The sequence below is a fragment of the Heterodontus francisci genome, chromosome 29, assembly GCF_036365525.1.
Source record: "Heterodontus francisci isolate sHetFra1 chromosome 29, sHetFra1.hap1, whole genome shotgun sequence".
In the NCBI taxonomy this organism is placed as follows: domain Eukaryota; kingdom Metazoa; phylum Chordata; class Chondrichthyes; order Heterodontiformes; family Heterodontidae; genus Heterodontus; species Heterodontus francisci.
Window position 1 is genome coordinate 15,111,517 of NC_090399.1, and position 6,000 is coordinate 15,117,516.

Sequence of the window (6,000 nt, forward strand, 5' to 3'; positions counted from 1 at the left end):
AGTAGAGGTTGCAGTTATCGGGTTATGAGTGAGGTATTTTAGGTTAGATAGGAAGGAGCTCCTTAGGGTGTGTATGATATATGTGACTTGGGAGTTACCCAATGGTGACGAACATGCGGAAGATCTCCACTGTCAACATTAATAAAGGGAAAATAGGAACAGCAGTGGGTGGACCCACAACTGCAGGGAATTGCACTAAAGCAGCCAAAGCATATTTACAACAGCCCAGAAAGAGCGGTGTGAAGCGAAATCACCCACAGATCGTATAATCAGAAAGAAATTCGCTATAAAATCAGTGGATTGAGCCTCCTCCTGGAAATCTGTCACCATATCCCTGGGACTGGGGTAATAGTGGTGGTATGAGCCCCTCGGATGGCTGTTGATATTGTGGTTTGGGGCAATTTTAACCTTAATCCATCCGTCGTGAACGTGACCGGATCGAGTGCACCGCTGGCTTTACACCGGACCCCGATTTTACTCTCCATTAAAGTAATTGGTTTGTGCGCAAAACCGGCATTGCGCCGGATCGCGTGGGCTTCCCCATCAGCCGGTGAGGTTAAAATTGCTCCTGCAAACAGTGGGAGACTGGGAGCAAGAGTGAAGAAAAAGTGGAAAAGAGATGTGTTACGAAAGCACCCGAGTGTGAATGAGAATTGACCAGGGAGAGACATTGCGTATGTGTGAGGGAGTGAGTGTATGTGACAATTGAATGATCGAACCCGTTATTGGAATCGCTAATAACTTCATTCTTTGACCATAGTTTTCTTTCTCTCCAGAAAGTTGCAATGTGTTGTTTCTGAGTTCTGACCAGCCGTGTAGGTGGGAGTGAGTTTAACCCACCAATGACCTACATGTGGGTTGCAGCGGTCTGGCTAAACCTGAATTTCCATTACAAACTGGCAGGCTGCTGACATTGAATGCTGAATGTAATTAACACACACTGTCATTGTGAGGGGGTTGTCCGCAATGATAGAAACAATTTATAATCCAAAATATAAAACCTTGATCTCCATGAGCAGGAAATGCTGTCGATTCCACCATATTTATGATTGCCAGGATTGATTTGTACACTTGCATAGAGGTTTTATAATCCACTGTTAACGGAGAACGCTAATAATGATCGTTATGATTATGTAGCTTCAGCTTTTGTTAGAGCTGTCCGTTTATCATGGAGGATTATATCCTCTCTGCTACACGGTTAATTATTACATTAATTAATTTCCGGTTTCAACTGTGCAGCTTTGGTCGCTTTGTCGCCAAATGGTGAATGTGTGAGCGAAGATTTTCTCCTTATATTTTCCATCAAGATTGTAAACACTCTCTCACGGAATGCGTTGATAATTTCCCTCAATAAGTTGAACAGAGAAAATAAACTGAAATAAAAGCGGAAGGTGCTGGCAGCTATCAAGAGGCCAGGCAGCATCTGTAGAGACAGAGAGAGAAGCAGAGTTAAGGGCCTTTTACAGGAATGTAGGAACTAGAGCCATTCAGTCACTCGAACTGGTTCCATCATTAAATTACATCATGGCTAATCTGTACCTTAACTCCATTTAGTTGGTTGCACATCCTTTAATCATAGAATCATTGAATCATAGAATCTTACAACACAGAAGAAAATTTGATGAAGGCTCATCGAGTGTAACAAACCTGTTTATGTTTTCACTGATGTTGCCGGATCTGCTGAATATTTCCAGCATTTCCTGTTTGTAGATGAGGTTTGTTGATTCGCAGTTTTTGTATAAATTTCTCCCCAATTTGTCTATTAGGTTTCTCCTTACCCTTCACTGCTTTAAGGAGAACAATCGCAGGCTCTCTAATCTCTCCACATAACTGAACTCCCTCCTCCCTGGTATCATCCTATTGGCTTTTGCATCCACTCCAGGGTTCTGACACCCTTCCTAAAATGTAGAGTCCAGAACTTTAAACAACGCGCCAGCTGATTAAGTAATTTATTGACCACCTTCTTTCTATTTTTATCCTATCTAATAAATCTAGTCCCCTCTCCTCAACTGCGGCATTAACCTCATCCACTTCTTTTGTGAATTCGGATGCAAAGTGATCAAAGTAATCTTTGGGTATATCACTCACACCCTCTGCATAAATTGTCCCTAATCGCCTCACCATTCCTTTAACTATCCTTTTACTATTTATATGTTTATAAAAGAATGTTGGGTCTCTTTTATGTTACCTTCTAATTTTTTCTCATGGTCCCTCTTTGTTCTGCTTCCAGTCGTTTTCAATTTCCCACTGCGTTCTCTGAATTCTGCTTGGGTTTTGATTGTATTCTGTATGTGCCATTTGTCAATAAACTTTTTTCTTCTGTTTCATTTGAACACCTGCCATTCAGAGAGCTCCAGCTTCCCGTATTTCCTCCTATGGGAATATGCTTAGTATATGCCCAAACTATCTCTGCCTTGCAGGTCTGGCGTTGCTCATTTACCATTTTCACCACCAATTTTTTTTTTTTGCATTCCTTCTGTGCTTGGTCCATTCCTAGATCACTGACCTTGGCTTTCTTCTACTTGGGTATTTTCACCTTTGATATTTCTTCGTCTTTTCCATAACTGATTTAAAACTAAGTATATTATCATCACTATTACCCAGATGTTCTCCCACTGAAACATATTCCACTTACTCCACTTCAGTCCATCGAACCACATACATCATTGTTTCATACCTTATTGGGCTATAAACGTATTTATGAAGAATGTTTTCCTGCCACGTTTTAGGAATTCTTCTGTTCTTCCCCAGTCTACATTAGGGTATGGTAGCATAGTGGTTATATTACTGGACCAGAAATCCGGAGGTTTGTGATAATGATCCAAAGATCCATGGTATTTACGTTCAGCTAATTAACTAAAACGATCAGGAATATAAAAGCCAGCATCAGCAATTGCAACTGTGAAATTACTGGATTGTCCTGAAAATTCATCTGGTTCACTAATATAATGGCATGCTCTCAATGGGCCAAATGGCCTCCTTCTGTACCGTTCTGACTCTATGACGTTAGGGAAAGGAAATCTGCCATCCTTCGCCCGTCTGGCCTATTATGACCCCAGACCCACAGTAATGTGTTTGACTCCTAACTGCCCTTTGGAATGGCCTAGGAAGCCAGTGGAATCAAACCACTATAAGAAACAATAAGAATAATACAGACCATCCAATATCGGTCTAGGCACTGGACATGACAAAGGCACACGCAGCCCATATGATCCTGCGAAGACCTACTCACTAACATCTGGAAAATTGTGTCAAAATTAAGAGAGTTGTTTCCCTGATTATTGAAGCAACAGCCTTAAATGGTCATATTCACAGCATCATACCTTCCAAGGAAGGCAGTGGCGTAGTGGTATTGTCACTGGACTAGTAACCCAGATACCAAGTATTGCTCTGGGGAAATGGGTTCGAATCCCTCCATGGCAGAAGATAGAATTTGAATTAAATTACTAAATCTGGAATTAAAAGCTAGTCTAATGATGGCCCTGAAACCACTGTCGATTGTTGTAAAAATCCATCTGGTTCACTAATGCCCTTTAGGGAAGAAGATCTGCTGGCCTTACCTGGTCTGGCCTACATGTGACTCCAAGCCCACAACAATGTGGTTGACTCTTACATGCCCTCTGAAATTGCCCAGCAAGCCACTAAGTTGTATTTCACTGCTACGAAATCAGTAACACAGAATGAGATGGGACGGACCATCCGGCATCGACCTAGGCACCAGAAATGACGACGCAAACCCAGCCTTGTCGACTGTGCAAAGTCCTCCTTACTAACATCTGGGGGCTTGTGCCAAAGTTGGGAGAGCTGTCCCATGGACGGTTCAAGCAACAGCCTGACATTGTCATACTCACGGAATCATACCTTACAGGCAATGTCCCAGACACAGCCATCACTATCCCCGGGGAGATCCTGTCCCACCAGCAGGACAGGCCCAGCAGAGGGGGCAGCACTGTGGTATACAGTCGGGAGGGAGTTGCCCTTGGAGTCCTTAACATCGACTCCGGACTCCATGAGGTCTCATGGCATCAGGTCAAACATGGGCAAGGAAGCCATCTGCTGATTACGACCTGTTGCACTCCCTCAGCTGATGATTCAGCACCCCTCCATATTGAACAGCACTTGGAGGAAGCACTGAGGGTGGCAAGGGCACAGAATGTATTCTATGTGGCCCAGTAGCACCACGACTGACCGAGCTGGCCGAGTCCAAAAGGACATAGCTGCTAGACTGGGTATGTGGCAGGTGGTGACCTCATCCTCATCAATCTGCCTGCTGTAGATGCATCTGTCAATGGCAGTATTGGTAGGAGTGAATACCGCACAGTCCTTGTGGAGACAAAGTCCCATCTTCACACTGAGGATACTCTCCATCGGGACCACGGTGCTAAATGGGATAGATTTCAAACAGATTTCGCAACACAAAACTGGGCATTCATGAGGTGCTATAGGCCATCATCAGCAGCAGAATTGGACTCAACCACAATCTGTAACCTCATGGCTCTGCATATCCACCACTCTACCATTATCATCAAGCCAGGAGACCAGCCCTGCTTTAATGAAGAGTGCAGGAGGGCATGCGAGGCATACTGCAAAATGAGGCGTCAACCTGGTGAAACTACAACACAGGACTACGTGCGTGCCAAACTGCATAAGCAGCATGCAATAGACAGAGTTAAGTGATCCCATAACCAACGGATCAGATCTAAGGTCTGCAGTCCTGCCACATCCAGCTGTGAATGGTGGTGGGCACTTAAACAACTAACTGGAGGAGGTGGCTCCACAAATATCCCCATCCTTAATGATGGGGGAGCCCAGCACATCAGTGCGAAAGATAAGGCTGAAGCATTTGCAACAATCTTCAGCTAAAAGTGCCGAGTTGATGTTCCATCTCGGTCTCCTCCTGAGGTACCCAGCATCACAGATGCCAGACTTCAGCAAATCTGTTTCACTCCGTGTGATATCAAGAAACGACTGAAGGCACTGGATACTGCAAAGGCTATGGATCCTGATAATATTCAGGCAATAGTACCGAAGACATGTGCCCCAGAACTTCCTGCGCCCTTAGCCAAGCTGTTCCAATACAGCTACAACACTGGCATCTAACTGACAATGTGGTAAATTGCACAGGTATGTCCTGTACACAGATAGCAGGACAAATCCAACCTGGCCAGTTACTGCCCCAACAGTCTACTCTCAGTCATCAGTAAAGTGACGGAAGGTGTCATCAACAGTGACATCAAGCAGCATGTGCTTAGCAATAACCTGCTCAATGACGCTCAGTTTGGGTTCCACCAGGGCTACTCAGCCCCTAACCTCTTTACAGCCTTGGTTCAAACCTGGACAAAATAGCTGAACTCAGGAGGTGAGGTGAGAGTGACTGTCCTTGATATCAAGGCAGCATTTGACCGAGTACGGCATCAAGGAGCCCGAGCAAAACTGGAGTCAATGAAAATCAGGGGGAAAACCCTCCGCTGGTTGGAATCATACCGAGTGCAAAGGAAGATGGTTGTAGTTGTTGGAGGTCAACCATCTCAGTTCCAGGACATCACTGCAGAAGTTCCTCAGGGTAGTGTCCTAGGCCCAACCATCTTCAGCTGCTTCATCAATGACCTTCCTTCAATCATAAGGTCAGAAGTGAGGATGTTCGCTGATGATTGCACAACGTTCAGCCTGATTCGCAGCTCCTCAGATACTGAAGGAGTCCGTGTAGAAATGCAACAAGACCTGGACGATATCCAGGCTTTGGCTGATAAGTGGCAAGTAATATTCGCACCACACAAGTGCCAGGCAATGACCATCACCAACAAAAGAGAATCTAACCATCTCCCCTTGACATTCAATGGCATTACCATCGCTGAATCCCCCATTGTCAACATCCTAGGGGCTACCATTGACCAGAAACTGAACTGGAGCAGCCATATAAATACCATGGCTGCATGAGCAAGTCAAAGGCTAAGAATCCTGTGGCGAGTAACTCACCTCCTGACTCGCCAAAGCCTGTCC